This window comes from Chenopodium album, chromosome 18 (genome assembly GCF_948465745.1).
Source record: "Chenopodium album chromosome 18, dcCheAlbu1.1, whole genome shotgun sequence".
Taxonomy (NCBI): Eukaryota; Viridiplantae; Streptophyta; class Magnoliopsida; order Caryophyllales; family Amaranthaceae; genus Chenopodium; species Chenopodium album.
Window position 1 is genome coordinate 41040206 of NC_137851.1, and position 19211 is coordinate 41059416.

The 19211-nt window shown below is 34.1% G+C and overlaps 1 pseudogene; it reads right to left on the bottom strand.

Annotated features, from left to right (window-relative positions):
* Positions 1–18177: 18177 nt before the first annotated feature.
* Positions 18178–18498, bottom strand: LOC145592147 (protein SMALL AUXIN UP-REGULATED RNA 51 pseudogene; annotated as a pseudogene).
* Between the last annotated feature and the right edge of the window lie 713 nt (positions 18499–19211).

The following is a 19211-nucleotide window of genomic DNA, read 5'->3' on the forward strand; positions in this document are numbered from 1 at the left end:
AGATAATCTTTTCCCTAATCCTAAGGGAAAGAATTTATCCTCTTCTAAAAATCAAGCCAAAGCAAAGAAGGTTTCAGCTAAGATTCACCAAGTGAAGGAAGTTCCACCTTCGCAAATCAAGTCCGTTCCACTTAAGGATATTGATGCCAATTCTCAATCCCCTGTTTCCTTAACTAAGCCTACTACCACGCAGGGAAAAGAGAATAATTCATTTTTCTTTCATGCGAACCAAGAAGCCACTCCACAAGACATCTCTTTGCATACACAAGCCCTTGACAAGCAGACCAATTCAATCTTTGTGCACTCCATAAGCGACACTCATGTCTTGAACACAATCATTGATCACCCTAATGATACCCCCCGGAGAAGACCTTATGAGTTGGTCAACCTCTGGACCAGATTTATCTAGTGAGCATGAACCCCCTGATTCATGTTTTAGAGATGCAACTAGAGTCGATGCTACCCCCAACCTCGGATCCCCCGGAGTTGGTGGCAACATTGAGGATTCCCAATGAGTATCAACAACTACTGAGACTCATTAGCCAAGTTTATTTATCATCTTTAACCTCCATTCCAGTTTCTATGGAAGACAGCATACCAAATCTTAATCTAGATTCTCTACCAATAACTTGCATGGTTTGGAACGTGCAAGGTGCGGGAAGCAATAATTTTGTCAATGTTCTCAAGGATGTTGTAACACCCTGTATTTTTAAACCCGTTTTATGAACTATTAATTATGTTTTGACTTGAATACGTCACAGTTTATTAATAATACATATTATTATGTTTTAAAGTGACTCAAAAGACTTTATTTAGTTTTATTTACGAAAATAAATTGGTTAAAATTATGTTTTATAAAAGATTTTGATAAGCAAGCCAGGAATTTAGTAGCCAAAAATAAGATTTTTCTACTTTGAGTATTTCTTTGCTCCAAGTCAAAGGACTAAGTCCATTTCTTACTCCTAAAGCATGACCAAAGTCACAAACTTCCTTTACAAGCTTGAATACTTGACCTCCAAGTTGTTGATATCATACATGATGTCAATAGCATGACCTCATAAACTTCCTCTACAAGTTTGAATACTTGACACCCAAGTTCTCAAACTCTATAAATAGAACCAGAGTTCAGCCATTTTAATCCAAAATTCTCTTGCTTTTAAAGCTCCATCCTTCTTTTCTTCTTTCTACCTCCTATTTTTGTACTACTTCATCCCGTAAATGTTCCAGGACATTTTTCAAGCACTTCTGATCATTTTTAGCCTTTTGCTCTTTGATACAAAGTTGTTCCTCTCGAAAAATCCTTGAGGTTAGGCTCAAGAATCACAATTCGGAGTTATATACTATGAGATATGGCTTCTGCAAGATCTGACTTCTTGTTTTCAACGTGAACCTTCCCGTGAGCTTTGCTACTTTATATTGTTTTGCGGTTAGTCTTTCAAAACTAATATCTATTTTCAATTTATCATTTTTATAATTGTAGACACCCATTTGTGTCTCCCCAAAACCAAACCCAGTGATGAATACCTTTTGCGTCGAATGATAATCGAATAAAGTGAAAGTGTGAAAGGTCAGGTGTTGTGGTTAGTTTTTAAAATTCTTTCTTTCTGTTTTCGAAAAACAACTCTATTTTATGAAAATAGTCGATCCAGTTTAGTTTGGTCCACGACAAGGGTCCAATAATAGTGTGTTTGGATGGGGCTTGCAAAGATCTTTCCAATGATATATTATAAGCCCAATTCCGATGAATAATGAGGAAGTTATGGCCAAAATACTAAACTAGGCCCGGTTAATCTTTACATGCGGCCCGATGATCTAGGGGAGGGCCTAATGTTAATTATTATTCCTAAGGTTATTAGAATTAATTATAGTCTTCTAGAATTCTCTAGAAGGTTCTCTTAAGTCCTAATAAAATTTGAATTAATAATTATATTTTGATAAGTTTTACTTGGAATAAAATATTATTTTATGAAAAATACGACTTCAGTTTTCATACGGACTTTACAAGTCAATTTTGATTGATAAGTGGACTCCGTGTTTGAAAGCTCGTAGGAATCCAGGCTGTCGCCACCCGACAGAGCTTGTCGCCAAGCGACAAGTTGGTTTTGCGGCGACAGCGTGGAGTTTTATTCCTTATCAAATTCTATCTATTTCCGGATTGTTTTCTTATAAATAGGGTCCTGAACCTTCGTTTTTATTCATCTACAGTCGACAATCTACAATCTACAATCTACAATCAATAATTAATCAATTCTCTAAATTCTCTCTAAGCTCTCATCTCTCTAGCTTTTCACAAACACAATTCCGCATACACAAGATCTAGAAACACCTAACCAAGTTCGAAGTTGCCTTCGCCCTAGACGTGAAAGGTTATAATTTCTGACGGTTTGGTCCCAAATCCAGTCTAAACTTTTTAACTCTTTATTTCAATTTATTTAATTTAATTCTTTGATTTTATACTTTTCCTTGAAGTTTATTAACGCGTGTATTTTGTTATTAGAAAAAGGTACGAGGCATCAAAGTATGTAATCTTATTGCTCTATTCTTGTAGAAAGCATGTTTAAATTTGTTTAATTCCTAGTATCATGTTAGGATGTTTCTATTGCTTTCTAGTATCATGTTTAGGGTACCTTTTACTCTTTTCTAATATCATGTTAGTACCATGTTAGGTTTAAAACTTTGATCTTTATTTCTTAGTGACATGCTAGGATTTGTTATTAATCTTGTTAGTATCATGCCTAGGATCTTACTATTATATTTAAGCTTTATTATTAACATGATTATAAATTGTTATGATTATGATGATAATTATTATGTTGCTTGGCATTATATATTATTGTTGTTGCTTGATCACACCTTTTATGCATGTTTAAAGGGAATTTGTACTCGTAATCACGCTTAATAAGATAATTAATAATCTTGTTTAGGTTAATTTGATTATAATTCAAGTGATCGCCAATAATAGATTTATTTGTGCATTAAAATTCAACCAACATAGATAAACAGGTTTAGGGTTAACCTATTGATTGCATGTTAGTCAGAAAGCGCACATGAATACGAGCAGAATGAAGTAGAGGCCTATTTTATAGGGCGAGTTCTTTCTCTTTTAGATTGGATTTGTACCTTCATCCCTGAAAACCAGTCTTGGTTCCAGACCTATTGGAGTTGACGATCTCATGGATCGTTAAGGGGTGTAACCTTCACCTCGTGAACGGTTTACAAGTTTCTAAAACTTATTGGCGACTCTTTTTCTCTAGCTTCCTTCCCTTTGGACGCCACCATGCTTTAGTGTATGATCACAGTGGGGCTCAAGTTTGGGGTAATGCTTGAAATATTCCCTACAATAAGGTTTCATATTTGATGTTTATTTAAAATACTCCATATAATGTTTATTTAGGAGATAGTTCGTGGTTGTAAATCTAGGTGGAATAGTTGTAAAGATCAAGGTACGTACTCGTAGCTAGATCTTTAAATATGTGATTTTATACAAATGTGTTTTGTGTTTTGAATGATGAAATATGTTTGAATGTTGAACAAGGATTTATGAATGTTTATGAAATAAATATTGTGAAATGTTTTACTATTTGATCTTTGGAAATAATTTCAATGTTCTAAAAAATTGTTTATACACATACTTAAATTCAAATTCATTTTAAAGAACAAATATTGTTGAAATCCCATACATGGGAATTGAAAGGTTGATTTATCAAAGATATATATTGGATTTTTATGACTCCTATTATGTGGAGATAAAATTGAAGACTACGGACTATGTATGACCTAGTCTTTCCTCTTAATTGCACTATGTAAGGAGTTACTAGCTTGGGGGGTGTGCACACTTAGGTGGAAAAATGGTTTACGAAAACATTGATCTTCCATTTCTATTGGAATCTATTTTGGAAAGTCGCTGATTTTGAAATGTTGATAATTTTTGGAATGTTTCTAAACGTTTCTAAATGTGAAATTTCTATTTACGAAAGGTTTGAATAATTGTTATTTATAAATGTCAAATCTTACGAAAGCATGTTTAATTAAATAACTTGATTTTACGTATCTAGCATTGGTATGTACTTAGTGTTTTTGCTAATACGTATTTCTCTTTTGTTTTGGCTAGGCCCTAATTATCATTATGATAAGTAGATAGGTGATGATGACTCGACGTGATCTAAATGTGGCATTGGGGATGAAGGGCGATAATCATGTAGTCTAGGTTTCATGGTTGACGTTTTGTATGAAGAATTCTCATATGGTTCAATTATTATTCGATAAGAGTTAAGTATGTATTTTTCCGCTGCAACTCTTTGTATTTTGAAAAGCCTTAAGTAATCACGTGGCGGTAATGCTCCTAAGTTACTCTCTTAATCAGGTTTTGTAATAATTATTATTGGAGAGTAATTTGGGGGTGTTACAGATGTTGTTCGAATCAATAAACCAGATGTCCTCACATTGGTGGAAACGCACATGGGAGGAGATCAAGCAACAAAAATAGCTTCAACCCTTAGCTATGATGGTCATGCTAGAGTTGATTCCATGGGTTTTAGAGGAGGCATTTGGATGTATTGGAAGACTAATTTCGTCACTATTAGCCCAATAATGAAACACAATCAACATATCACAGTTGAGATAACTCGAGTGGGGCATTTCCTTGGTATTTCTCTACTGTATATGCAACAGCCGACCCCTTGACAAGGAAGGATTTATGGAAGGAGTTAAAAGATTTCGCGGCTACTCATGATAAACCATGGTTAATGGCAGGGGACTTTAATGACATTCGTTTCCCCTCGGAGAGAAACAAGTACTGTCATGAGATCAATAGAAGATCAGCATTATTTAATGATTGGATACAAGAGATGGACCTCCTTGAAGTTGAATTCACTGGCTCGGCTCATACATGGGCAAGAGGAAAGTCTATGGAGACAAGGCAAGGCGCTAGATTGGACATCTCCCTCTGTAATGATAAGTGGGCGTTTAGATTCGATAAGGCATCAATGAAACACCTCCCTGTCATTGGCTCGGATCATAGCCCCTATTCATATCCCCTAATGGCTTTGCACCTTTACAGGCAATTCATAGGTCGTTTGGGTTCCAGGCCACCTGGCTTACTCACAAGAGTTTTAAAGATTTCGTGAGAAAAAAATGGGATAAGCATGGCCATCTAATTCCCTCCCTCGCTAAACTTTCACAAGAATTGCAATCTTGGAACAAAGATGTTTTTGGTAACATCTTTAAACAAAAAAGAATTTTAACTGCACGCATTGCTGGAGTGTAGAGAAAGCTTGCAATAAAAGTGGACAGAGGTCCTATTAAGTTGGAAGCAAAACTCAGAAGACAACTTGATGAAATTCTAGAGCGTGAGGAGATTCTTTGGTACCAGGAATCAAGGGTTGAATGTTGCCCAATGGTGATAGAAGCACATCGTTTTTTCAGCTTAGCACGATTGTTAGGCATTGGAAAAATAAAATCGAAGCAATCAAGGGCGATGATGATCAGTGGCTAAATGATAAACTGGAGGTAGGGTGTGCAATCATATGGTGGATTATTTTCCAAAATTGTTCAAAGAGGAAGGTGATCCTGAACAATTTGATATGTCGCAAGATATCTCTCCAAAGCTGCCAATGTAGGAATGGTGTGCTTTAATTCGACCATATTCTAGACAGGAAATTGAAATTGTTGTGAAGGAGTTGGGGGCTTTGAAGGCATCGGGTCCGAATGGGTTCCAAGCTCTTTTTTACCGGAAGAATTGGGAGATAGTTGCGGAAACAGTCTACAAACTATCATGCCAATCCTTGAAGGAAAGGGTCTTCCAGAGAACATGAATGAAACATTTATTACTCTCATTCTGAAGGTTGAAAATCCAGAATTAGCTTCTCAATAGCGACCTATTAGACTATGTAATGTAGCGAACAAAGTAGTGGCGAAGGTATTAGTAAATCGATTGAAATCGGTCCTCCCCCGATTGATTTCTAATACCCAAGCAAGTTTTGTCCCAAGGTGACAAATCACTGATTACATAGTGATTGTCCAAGAGGTAATTCATACCATGAAAAGAAAGCAAGGAAAAAAAGGATACATGGCTATTAAGATTGATTTTGAAAAGGTGTATGATAGACTATGATGGTCCTTTATTCGAGATGCGATGGTCAAGATGAATTTACCAATTTACATGATTTAGGTGATAATGGAATGCATAACATTGGCATCATTGCAAGTTCTTTGGAATGAGGAACCTTCCCAAAGTTTCAAACCTAGCCGAGGTATTCGCCAAGACGATCCCCTTTCACCATACTTATTTGTTATGTGCATGGAGAGATTCTATCAAACAATCGAAGAAGCAATACTTATGGGAAAGTGGAAGCCGATTTAAGCCATTTATGATGGCCCGACTCTCTCAAACTTGTTTTTGGCTGACGACATAATCTTATTTGCGGAAGCTAGGATTGAACAAGCATAGGTCATTCACAATTGTCTAAGCCGATTTTGTAAGGCTTCCGAACAGAAGGTCAGTCTTGCCAAGTCTCGTGTATATTTCTCAAGAAATGTGGCGAAAGAGCTACCTGGTGATCCCTAGGTTGCAGCAGCCCTAGAGCACGGAACTCTAAATCCCTACCTTTTCACTCCCAATAATGCCGCCATCATGCGCGAAGCGAAGCTTGATAGGAGCTCGAGCGTGAGGTCCCTGATACGTACCACCAAGGAAGGGCTCCCATTTCGAGTCTAGAGAAAAAATTGCAAGTTCTTTCACATCTTCTTAACCCGAAATGGCTGGGGAGAGGAACAGCGATGCCCAATAGTCAATTAGCGCAGCCTTGCAAATGGAGGCGACTGAAGACCTAGGCATGTATCTAGGTATGTCAACTCTCACTAGTAGAGTCACAAAAGAGACCTATAGCCATCTATGTGAGAAGATAGATCACAGGTTGTCAGGGTGGAAAATAAAATATCTTTCCCTTGCGGGAAGGATGACTCTTGCCAAATCAACAATCTCTACGATGGCTATGTACTCAATGCAGACGGCAAAAATTCCTAGAGGGATTTGTGAAACAATTGACAAGAAAACAAGGCAATTTATTTGGGGTGGTGATGAAGATCGAAGGAAAGTTCACCTCATTTCTTGGGAAATGTTGCAAAGGCCAAATAATCAAGGAGGAATTGGTATAGTTTCAGCCAAACAAGCAAATGCTGCATTCCTTACGAAATTAGGATGGCGAATTCTTGAAAATCCTAACGCTCTTTGGGCAAGGGTACTAAGATCAAAGTATTGTAAGGGTCGTTGTGACTTGGATATGTTCGAACCCAAGGCGGGAATGTCTAATGTTTGGAGTGGTATAACTGCAAATGCCAACTTTTTGAGCAAAGGAATAAGGGTGGCTGTAGGTAATGATGCAAGCACTCAATTCTGGGATCAAAAATGGTGTACTGATGAACCATTGCGTGCCCTGTCCACCCAAGCTATTCCAGCTGAACTTGCAGAGGCTACAGTCCTGGACATGTAGGAGGATGGCATGGGTTGGAGATGGGACATCTTTGCTCTATACCTTGAATCTAATACTTTGAAGGCAATCCAAAATCATGAACTCCGTATTGATCCTGAAATTGGAGATTTAGTTTATTGGAAGGATGGAAAAAATGGCAAATTCACAATTAAACTGCAATAAGCATCATAAGGCATGAGATAGAGATAATTGATGAAGAATGTTGGGATGCTATATGGAAAGCACCGGTGCAGTAGAGAATAAGGGCTTTCATGTGGCTTTCTTGCCATGATAGGCTTTTGGGAAATTTGAATCGATTCAAAAGAAAATTAACTGATGATCCCAAGTGCTACATTTGTGGGGCACAGGAGGAAAGTACTCTTCACATTCTAAGGGATTGTCCCGCGGCTAAAGTGGTATGGCAAAAGACCCTGCAACCTTCCACCTTTCACAGTTTCTACCAAGGAAATATAAAGGAATGGCTTACAAAAAATCTGAAGGATCCAGATCAGGATGATGAGGAGAGCTAGGTCATATACTTTGGTATAACTTTGTGGTGGATTTGGAGATAGAGGAACTCCTACGTTTTCAATAGAAGAGACGAAATGCCAAACGACTTCATGGCTTTTTTGCAAGTCATATATGAAGAGGCACAAAGAGCTATACGAGGAGACCTGATTGGAGCAGTTAAGATTCCAAAGGTGCAAGCTTATATTAGATGGCAACCTCCAGAATATGGCTGGTACTCTATCAACTGTGACGCGGGTGCAGCGAAGGGCTGCACTGGGCCTGCAGAGGGTGGTGCCATCATTCAAGACTACAATGGTCGACTTGTTTCTGTCTTCTCCTCGAACTTTGGCTACTGGTCTGCTTTTAGAGCAAAGGTTATGGCTCTAACTCGTGGCCTAGAATTTGCTCAAAACCTTCAAATTACCCACCTTGAAGTGCAGATGGACAATGTGGCATGTGTACAAGCCTTGCAGAAGCAATTAGTGCCTCGAGGAGAAAACATTCATGACATTCAATACTGCCAGAAATTGTTGAACGATGCTCGATGGAAGATAAAAGTAATTCATGTCTATAGAGAAGGGAATAGAGCGGCGGATTGGTTGGCCAACTGCGAAGTGGTTCAAGACTCTCAACTTGATTTTTATAATGTTGTTCTGATGAGTTAAATAGAATTTTAGAGGAGGATTTTAGGGGGTGATCCCACGCTTAGTCCCTCCATAGGTAGTTTGCTAGTTTTTTTGTTTTTTTTGGGGGTTGTTTTCGTTTTTTTTTTTTTTTTTTTTTTGCTTTTCTTGTATTTTGGTTTCTTGCCTCTCATGAAAAAAAAAAAAAAAAAAAAAAAAAACAATTAAGGGATGACGAAATCTCTAGATCATCAATGTGTGTGTGTTTATTCTGATAATTGTATGACAATCACAAACGAAAAGAATGGATAACGATTGATATATCCTTGAATTATAAATAAGCAAGGTGAAACATTGAGAAGACATGGAAGAATAAAGAAACTAGAAACAAACAATTAAAAGTGTGATATTTTCATTGAGATGGTTGTTCTATATCACATGTGACCTTAATTTCCCTTCTTTATACTACCTCCGTTTTTTTTTAGTTGACACGTATTCCTTTTTAACAAGTTTTTTTTTAGTTGACACGTTTCCTTTAGGGGTAAATTTTTTACCTTGTATTTACAAGCTACTCCACTTGCTTTTTCATTTTCTCTCACTCTCTCTCATCTCCTTAATATATATGCCTAAATCAAACGCGTCAATTAAATAGAAACGGAGGAAGTATAACATCATTGGTCCCTCTTTGTCTAATCTCTCGAGTTTTTCACTAATTTTTCAATAATAATTGCCCAATTCAACTCAAATCAAACAACAAGACAACAAGTAAATGAATATTTTGTTTTAGAAATTTGTATGTAATGATAAATAATTTGTAGATTGTGGCTTGTGATGGAGATAATGATGTGATGAAAATTGGAACAACGGTACATTAATGATAAAATTATTGGAATTATTTGAACTGCAGAAGAAGGCCTACAACATGCATAGTGTATAGAGACGAAGGTTTCTAATTAAAGGTGATTGAATCTAAAGAACCTTGATATTCGGTAAATCCTGGTGGCTTAATAATAATTTGACGAACCAAATTTTGAGGTTAATTTTACGTCGCGTGCACCTAATAAAAGCGGTGAAATCAAACTCAAGCAGGGCCGGTCCGGAGGGGTAGGCCTCGAGTGCGAGCGCTTAGGGCCCATGCCAGAAAGGGGCCCAAAAAAAATCCGTTTGTATAGTTGTAGAATTTTACTCTGTAGTTTTTACTCATTAGAAAAAAGCTACTTTGTAGAAAGATAATTACTGCATTTAATTAGCAATTAACATTAAATTACTTAGATGTCAATTAGGTGGAGATAACAATGCAATATAATCTCTTCACTTCTTCTTCTAATCTTCCGGATTCTATGAGTATCTACTCCAAAATATTAATCTTTTCAATTACACCGTTTCATATTTATTTTATTGCTGAAACATTATGCAAAGTTATTACTCTAGTATTGTGTATGGAGACATACTATTCAAATAATGTAAGTTATTTTCATTGTTTTATATTTAATGCTATTGTGTATAAAAAAAATTTGTTTATGTAATTTAGGGGTCCTTTTCTCACATTATGCCTAGGGCCCATAAATTTCTAAGAACGGGGCTGAACTCAAGTAAAAAATTTCAAGTTTTAAACGGCACATGCCTCCTAAAATTAGTCCCAAAATTTAATCTAGTTGTTGATTTAAACCTTATAAAGATCGTTTTGATTGATTAAGAATTTTATATAGAGACAAATAATATAAATATTGAACCAGATGAACAACTTTAATGTCTTTTTTGTTAATTATGTACTACGTATAACATAAATATTGTTTTACACATAATTTGCATATTTTTAATTTTTTTTTCAAGAATTAAGGTAATACTTACATCTCGAAAAATATATGCATATATAGTAAACATGAGAACCTAGATGCTTAAGGGATCAATGCTCATCTTAGCTCAGCAACGAGCCGGCCCAATAGCCATCACCGCTTTTGTATGTGTTTAGAAATTACAGTATCCTATAAGCAGAATTAAAAAATCAACAAAGTTTGTCCCATTTGAACGTTTATAAGATTTCCATTATTTGATTGTTGAAGTTGGTACCTTAAAATTTTAGTCAAGTTCATGAATCCACCTTTATTTAATATTTAAACCCTTTGTTTTGTTTAAGGCATAGGCGCATAGCACCAACTTTAACAATCAAAATAATGGAAAGTTGGCAACTCAAAATCACCACTTCCTAGATATTATCCCTTCGAATCAGCGAGTTTTTGACAAATTTCTACGTGTTTTGTACGGCCAGCCCATGGCTCAATACACCACTACAACTTGCACGGTTTTCGATATTTCACGCAACTAGTAGCTTTCTCATTGCAATTTGCAATTGGGCTTTGTTATTATACTTCCAAGTAAATATAAATATCCCAAGAGGCCAACACTCTAGGAAATACCAAGTACAGCATACGTGATGACCAAATTAACATCTAGCCAAGTATGTTTTCTAATTTAAATATTTTTTACTACATAATGTTTCTTGTAGTACAATATCATGAAATGTATTGACAGAAGCTTTTTTGGTTGACAATGAATAATACTTCCTCCAATTTCATTTTAATGTAACACTTTGACTTTTACACGATTCACATACTCATCTTTAACTAAATTTGATGTTTTAAGAAAAAACATAGTTATGTGGAATTTATTAGATTCGTCTTGGTTTAGTAGTAAAAAAAATATTAATATCAAATACTAATGATTTTTACATTTACATATTACTTATAAAAGATACTTGTATTAATTATTGAAATAATAATGTATTGACATTTGACAAGCATATAATGAGAAGTGTTGTATTTAAAATGAAACACATAAAGTATAAGTCCATTTGAAGTGTTTTTGAGGATTCAGAATTCTAACAATTCCTTGATTATTGAATTCATAAAGTATAAGTCCATTTGAAGTGTTTTTGAGGATTCAGGATTCTAACAATTCCTCGATTATTGAATTCTACAAGTTGGTTAATAATTAGTTAAAACTATAGAACAATTGAATAACAATTTTTCATCTCAATTTCCATACCTAATACCCTTTGGATAGTCTACTCCACAACTATCTCCTTGGCCCAATTTGTTTACCCTAGCCCATTAATTAATTTTGGCTCGTTTCTTACTTCATTTGGCTTAACAATCTTAAATTATCACGAATAACTTTTGTTAATTAATATAATATTCCTACAACTCAATCCAACCTGGACTCTGATACCATGTTAAACACGAGTACCTTTTATTCATTAATATAATATTCCTACAACTCAACACAACATAGACTCTAATACCATGTTAAATACAGGTCTTGACTGCACCAACAAACTAAGAGAGAAAGTCCACTTTACAAGTCTAAAGGAGATTCTACCCCAAAATCATAGGGCAATAGAAGGAGTAGTCCCATTTAGCCTTATAAAGTGATTAACTCTCTTTTTTTCAATCAATATGGGACACTCACATGTGATGATACTTGAAAGGTCTGTTCTTCAACACTCTCCCTCACATGTAAGGTCTCTTTTTAATTTTATCTCATATGATTTTACTAGCTAGAGTGCTTCTTTACTATATTTCACATATGTGACATATCTCAAGGAAGCCATAACACAAATTGTTTGGTGGTTATTTAATGCACCATAGTCGTGTTGTTAACCTTACTTGAACGTATATTTTTCATTAATTACTACTCACTATCATCTTCCTTACCTTACATTGCAACAACCCGCTCCACCACCAGCCAAATTACCACTCTATCAACTTCATTATTGTCATCAATCCTTTTTCTTCATTTCTCTTTCTCCTCACACAACTTGCTTACAAGTTACAATGCAAAGCCACGTGAGTCACCACACCCCCACACCACTTAGTCGGAACCATCATAATTTTATAGAGTAAACTTCTTTCATCTACGGCTACTCTTTCTTTCAAACTTCTTCTCTTTCTCTGCTTGTCCTTTTTTTTCTTCTATAGCCGCAACCTTTTGTTAAAGGATCATCTCAACCGACAGTTTAAGCTAAAAGTTGAAGCCCATGATCGATTTATATCTCTATCATGCCCCTCACATGGTTTGGGCTTGAAGTGCAGATACGACATGAGCCTTTTTATACCCAGCGCGAAATATTCCACTTGAAAGTAGGGTGGATGAGATTTGAGTCACTGACTGGTATGTAATGTTGGCTCTGATATCATGTTAAATAATCATCTCAACTAAATACTTAAGCTGATGATTAAAGCTCATGATCGATTTATATTTTATATTACCTAGAGCTATCAATTTCTAACCCGAACCGTTAAACCCAACTACTTCGAACCGCTTCAAAAAGGAACTAAACCGCTAAAAATCCTTTTTTTGAAAATCGAAAATCGACCCGACCTAAATTTTTCAAACCCGAAATTGAACTGAATCGAATTTGTGCAAACCGTTACAACCCGAACCGATTACATCCGCACCCGATAGTAACCCAACCTATTTTAAACCGAAAATCGTTTAAACCTAGCAAAAATCCGATAAACCTGATCCGTTCAAACCTGTTACCCGCTGTGACCAAACCGTTTATAACCCTTAACCCGTTATGATCAAACCGTTATCGACCCGTAACCCGTTGAGACCAAATCGTGTACAACCCGTAACCCGTTATGACTTAGCCATTTACAACCCATAACCCAATATGTTTATGATCTGTTCCATTTCAACCCCTTACTTGATAAACTCAACTTATTTAAGAGTTAACTTGATTATAACTGGACCTGTGCCTATCCATTATTCGATTAACCCGACTCAATAATGATTCGACTCGATTTTAATTCAATATGATTTTAAATGAAACTCGGTTGAAATTGGGTAACCCTTTTTCAAACCGACCTAGTTCAATCCAAACTGATTATGAACTAAACCAATATTGACCCGACTCGATTTCACCCGATCTGTTTTGAATCGAAACCCATTTTCAAACCGACCCAGTTTAACCCAAACTGATTATGACCCGAATCGATTACAACCAGACACGATAAAGACCACTGGCTAAATCCGTTTTCAAACTGACCTGATTCAACCCAAACTGATTTTGACCCGATCCGATCACAATTGACCCGATTAGGACCCAACCCGAATAGAAACCGTAATTAAAAAAACAAACTGAACTGGCCAGATAATTTTTAAAACCGACTCAAATTGATCCGTTAATCATATTAACCCGTAATAAACCGACCCATTACAATCCAAAACTGATAAACCCAACCCAAAACCGGACCGTTTACCTAAATTGACACCCTATTATCACTCCATATTCCCCGGCACTTACTGTAACCCCAAACTAATATTTTAGCAACTTAGGAAATATAACTAATGAACTCCTTAATGGAAATTTATACAAAAATTAGAAAACTAAGAGAGGGAGAATTAGTTTTAGTGGAGGAGAGAGGGTGGTTATACAAAGAATTCAGAGTATATTATGCTTAACTGGGTTTGTTTTGGGTAAGAGAGTGTATTTGCTACATAGAGTTAGAGAGGATTTGTTTTTAAGTACCCTTATTATTTGATCAAAGAGGGCGATATTTATTAATTGCCCTTTTAATATTAAATTAAAGGGCAAAATTAGTTTCACGCTCTTTGATTTGAAATAAGTGTGATATCTAACTTGTCCTCTTTGATAAGAAATTAATAAGGCAACTAAGATGAGCCCTAGTTGATAATCTAAATTGAAAATTTTAACTTATCCTTCTTGATTAATATATGCTGCCCTCTTTGCTCAATTTTTTTTGAACTGAAGCTCACATTAAGGTTATTGTTCAATTACTAATTACATGGTCTGCACTTTAGGAGAATTGGGCGTAGCTTCTAAAAACATAGGTCACAATATGGAAAACCCAAAATTACAATACTAAATTAAGTAAATTTATACTTGTAATTAACATTGTCACGAGACTTGTAATTTTGAAATCCACCTAGTAAATAGGTAACGAAGTAACTGACAATTTAAAAATGGATTGAGGCAGAGTAGCAGAGTAGTAGGAGTAATAAAATTTCATGGCAATGTCCCTGTTCTAAGCCTTGACCATTGGTAACCCCAACTAACCCAGCTACCTTCTATGAAAATGTACAAAGCGGTTAAATTGTGTCCTGTCAAAGTACGGTTCGTGATTAAAGGACTACAGACTACTTGTACGAGGTGTTGGACCACCAAAGCATATAATATAAGGTTAACCATACATTTTGGACCATATATTATACAATTAATTAATTAAATTATTATTACTAATTGATGATAATTGACATTTTCTTCACCACACTTTTTGACAAGTGGAAGTTTTAATGTCTTACTTCAATGCTAATTTCTACCTTTCATTTTGACTCATAATTAAACATTACGTACAAATCGTATACATTTTATAAATAGAACCAAATTTTACAGGTGAGAGTGCATTACATTACAACATGACGTGCAACAATGTTATTTAGGACAAACATCATCCCAAAGACTGTACATGTCATATACGACTCCGTATAGGTTACATCCCTATTTTAATGGCCTATATTAGAATTGACCTAACTTTTACCTATCTCAAATTGATTCGAATAAATAATTGGTATATAAAAAAAAAAAAAAAAAAAAAAAAAAAAAAAAGCAAAGAATAATGTAAACAAGTATCAATATAAACGTAAAGCGACTTAAAATTTTAGGTTATGTTCAGCTCACTTGATTTGAACTAAATTTTTTAATAAGATATAAACTTTTTTTGATTTAATCTAATTATAAATATTTTTAGATTCAACTAAAATATGACCTTAATGTATATTAAATCTTTACATCAAATCAGATGTCATTAAATTTATATTAATGTGAATTATCAAAATATAAATTTCACACTATCAACTAAAGTTGTGGAGCTTTCAAGTAAGTATATATACTCGCTCAATCCTTTTTGTTAATTTTATATATCGCTTGTTTAGAATTTTCATAACGTCCTCTATATACATAAGTTAATGGTAAAGATATTAGTAATCAAAAGTATTATTGTAAAACCATGTCATATTTGTCTCAATTACTAGTTTTCAAGTTATTAAACTTTAAAACTTTAGTAATTTTTGTAATATTAGCTTAGAATTTTTATTTTTATTTTTTTTATCATGAAGTAATATAAATCTCGTATAAAATCAAAAAAAAAAAAAAAAATCCAGTTACGATTACACAATATTTCTCTCCTTGTTTAATTAATAGACTGAAATACTGAATATTCACACCAATTCCATCAATACGTAGTCCATATCCAACATTACGTGGTGTAGCACATACAATAAAACAGAAATTCAAAGATTCCACCTTTATCTTTCCGTCTTTAAAAGAATGGCCTCACAATGTCCCATTACATAATATTTCCTCTATTTTCCGTTTATTATACTAATTTCACACTTGTAAATTCATTACTCCTTATTTCTATCACTATTATTCCATATGTTTTAGTTTAATTATCATTTAGTTAAAGTAAAAGTTGATAGTATAAAAGTACAAATTGAGTAAAATTTAATAAGATCTCACATGTTAACCAATTATATATATTTTTGTCTTATTAATAAAATTATTAAAGATAGTCAAAGTAAAACTATATCGAATATAAATAAACATTTTGTAAATACATATCTTAAAATATTTAACTTAACTATATACACATTTTCCGGCTGTTTTTACTTAAGCTGCTTCATAAATTGGGCCAAGTATAAAAATAAACATTGGAAATATGTTTTTCCTTAAATTCATTAATTAAGCTTAATTAAGCTTTATTAGTTTCTAATTAATGATTTTTTTTTTCCCGTCAAAAAAAAAAAGAAAAAATTGACCTCAACAACACCAACTATGATAAAGGTGCGTATAGCAGCACAAACTTTTAAGGGTGCGGTTTACAACTCAAACTATGTAATTGGGTGCACATATTAGCATATTAGCATAAATGAAACTAATGAACTAAGGTTTCATGGAAAAAAGTGAAATCTTAATTATTTTATATAATTGTTTAAACATTATTTAAGCTTATATGATTTTCCATCATGCGTGACTAAATAGTCTAAATTAGCCTTACCTTTTAGGCTTTTATTTATTTTTTTCATTTAAGCATTTCTTAAGCTCCACCATTATATTAAGCGGATTCCTTCAAAAAAAAAATGGTGCTATTATTTTCCTTTGTTTGCTTCTCCAATTACTTTTTCTAATATCGATCTCATATGACTGATTTAGTTTCCTTTCCCTTTCTACTTAGTTAAATACTAAATTGATAAATAACAAAAAAATATCATTTGAATACCTTTATTCTACAAGACTTCAGGATACATAGCTAACTTTCTAATACCAAACCCCACAATATGATTTTAAATACTTAATTCAAAAAATAATTTTAGAATTGGATTTTAGGATATGTCAAATTGGATTTTTTTTTTTTTTTTTTTTTTTTTTTTTGATGTACAACACTTAAATTGTGGAGGTTAAGAGAGAATAATTTAAAGGGAAAAATTTAATTATAATGGAAGAGGAAACTAAGTTAATCATCACATGTGATGTAAAAAAAGTAATTGAAGAAACAAAAGATAGAAAATGATGGCGAAAACCTTTTGAAATAATTCAATTTAGTGGTTACTTAATTACATGAGATGGAAAATGAAAAATTAAGTATAATGGAATTAATCAAAAATATTTTTAAACAAAACAGATTAAAAATATTTAAGATTTCACTTTCAAAAGAAAGCTAAATTTTGCCAATGTCATTTTATATTGTTATGTGCATCTAAGTGCATACTTTGTGATTTTAAGTGCACCCTCAAAAGGTTGCTACACACACCTCACATTGGTGTTGTTGTGGCCAATTTTTCCAAAAAAAATAATTCATAATTAGAAACTAATAAAGCTTAATTAAGCTAGTCAAATGAGCATCATGCATTAATAAATTAATAAGAAATCGTGAAATCTCCCAAATATTTAAATTTAGCAAATACAAGTTCATGATATATAAGAAATTATTGAAAATTGTTCCATTATATAAAATGACCGTTGATAAAGAGAGCAAGTACGCAAGTAGTACTTCGTCTTACTTTATAAAGAATAATCTGAAGAATTTGATATGTATTTCCAAATAATCACAACATAATAAAATAATTAATGATTGATGAAAGAATATGCAAAAGGCAAAAAGAGATTAAGCTAAAGAACAAGAGAATAATAATCAAGTACTAATCATAATAATTAATTAATGTGATTAACATAACTTTCCCTGATAAATCCTCTCACAGGGCAACATACAACAAGCGCCAGCCACCGTGAGGAAGAAATTGTACAAAAACTAATTAAAATTTGCCCCCATAACAATTTCCCATCTAAATATACAAATTATCTCTCTAAACTAAAACCCATGAAAAACCAAAAATAATCTCCAAATGGGTTCCTAAACTCTTCATCATAATCAGTCAGAATAATAATAATTACCTCCCTCTAATAATCTCCGAAAAAACGAACCAAAAACCGTTAATTATTTAGTAGTCCTAAAATGGGGCCGATTAAAGTAGGACGGAGGTAGTAACAATAATTATCGCAACAGCATCGAAGTGAGAGACTCGAAAGCGTGCTCATCACAAGGGATTGTAAGACCCATCTCATGACAAAACCCAAATTCTTCTTCAGATTGATGAAGTAAGCTCTGAAATTCTGGCCTGCTTAACAGTGAAATTGGGACAATGTATCTTGTTCTGTTGATTCCAACGTAAACTGCGAAATGACCTTTAGGTACATCTTCTGGGTACTCATTTTCTTGTTGGTAACCCTGTTTTTTGCCTAAGCTTGAACATCTCTTTAGTATTTGCTTCAATACTGCTGTTTGTGGCAATTTTGCTGATTTTTTTATTGCCATATTAATTTTTGTTTATGGTTTTTGAGTAATTTTTTGAGGGTTTTTTTTTTCCTTGAATTTTCTAGAATAGTACTGTGGAGGAAGAGAGAGAGAATGAGTGTGGTGAGGGTGAGTGTTGTGAAAAATGAGCAGGTTAGGAGGGGATTTTATAACGAGGAACAAACCAGAGAGAGACAGGAAACTTGGAAAAAAAATATACTGTATATTAAAAAATCGTAATAAAATAAATAAAATTAAAAAAAAAAAAAGTCAGTTTTTTAAAGGAACGATATCTCTTGGCTGTTGGCAGTCAATCCATTTCAGTTAAATTTAAAGGCGTGTGGTTGGCCACCGTGTGACCGAGGTTATTAGAGTTATTCGGTTAAGTGTGTACTTGAGTTAATGCTGATCGAGTAACTCGAGTAATCCTTAACCGATTAACCCCTTAAGTAACCCGCGACCGAGTAACCCCTCAAGTAACCCCTGACTGAGTAACTCCTAACCGAATCCCTCAAATGGCATATGACCGAGTAACCTCTCAACTAACCCTTGATTGAGTAACCCCCGAATCCCTCAAGCAACCCCTAACCGAGTAAGTTGAGTAACTCTGGCCACACGGTATTATGCTTTGTAGAGTTTAACTTATTTTAGAAAAAAATAAATATTTTAATAAAATACACATTATTACGAATCTAACAAGACCTCACTTAATATATATTTTTTCTTTAAAGCTT